At 48.3% G+C, this 1,129-nt stretch overlaps 1 protein-coding gene across 1 annotated transcript in view; it reads right to left on the bottom strand.

Moving 5' to 3' along the window:
* IGF1R (insulin like growth factor 1 receptor) overlaps positions 1-1,129 on the bottom strand; it is a 160,909-nt gene that overhangs the window by 105,122 nt on the left and 54,658 nt on the right. The window lies entirely within an intron of this gene.

Genomic DNA, 1,129 nt, shown 5'->3' with positions numbered 1-1,129 from the left:
GGGGCTGGGGGGGCAGGATGGGTGCTGAGCAGCGAGGGGCATGGGAGAGGGAGCTGAGCCATGAGGTGCAGAGCTCTGCCTGCGCTTCCCAGCCGGGGTAGGAGAGCAATGGAGTACCTGTGCGGTTTCCTGGTTTGTTTTAGGGAAAAAGCAAAACCAGGAGCCATGACCTTCAGCATGCGGGTGGGCTTCAGGGCGGAAAGAGGAAGAGCTGCAGGAGGGCATGGGAGGAAAAGTAAATCACACCGCAGATTCAATTAGGAAAAGGAGGAACGTATTTCTGTTTTTAAAAAAATAGGACATATTATTATTAAAACACAGCGTCAATGACACTGAGATTGCGAGGAGTGAATGAAACCCAGTGGCAGCCTGTTGTTGTGGCTGCGATCCCCTCCTCCCCTGTCTGGTGCCTCATTCATAAATGGCTGCTGGGGAGCTCCAGCTGCAGCGCCAGGCGCTGGCGTGCCCCTCGCTGACACACAGCCAGAGGGACGAGACTCGCTTTGAGAAGTATTTCATTACTTTTCCACAGTCATCCAACTCTTTCTCTCCCCTCTCAAACCTCTTCCTCGACCTGAAACTCAGGACGGTGGGAAGACTTTGCAAGCCTGTTTAGCCAGAGTGACTTTACAGCTGCCGCTCGGCGATGGAAGTGCCTGCGCGTCGGACAAGAGGAGTTCCAGCGAGCTCAGCCTGGGCTTCACGCAGCACCTCTCCTGCCAGCCTGGCTTCTCAAAGCTTGCCTTTGTCCTCACTCTGCGTAGGGGGGTGCTAAGAAAGGAATCTATAGGTGTGTATGTATAAAGAGAAACAAACAAGTAAGACAAGATTTCAAGAAGAAACTATCACCTCAAATTTTGCTATGAAATGGCAAAATTTGCATTTTTTTTTTAATGAAAAAAAGCAATGAAAAAGCTTTCCTATGCATCCCCAGCTTCCATTCATGTATAGGTAACTCTGTTGCTCCTTATGTTTGTCTTCATGTTACTTGGAGCTCAGAATCCCTCCAGAACACTTTAATTAGGTAGAACAAGACTCAAACGTGCCATAACAATATCAGTACTAATAAATCATGGGCAATACAGTATACTGTTTGTAGTTACAAAGGGGAATTTCCAAAAGGTTTTAA

Source organism: Egretta garzetta, unplaced genomic scaffold, assembly GCF_000687185.1.
Source record: "Egretta garzetta isolate BGI_Z169 unplaced genomic scaffold, ASM68718v1 scaffold322, whole genome shotgun sequence".
NCBI classification, from domain to species: Eukaryota; Metazoa; Chordata; class Aves; order Pelecaniformes; family Ardeidae; genus Egretta; species Egretta garzetta.
This window is presented reverse-complemented; position numbering and strand designations above follow the sequence as displayed.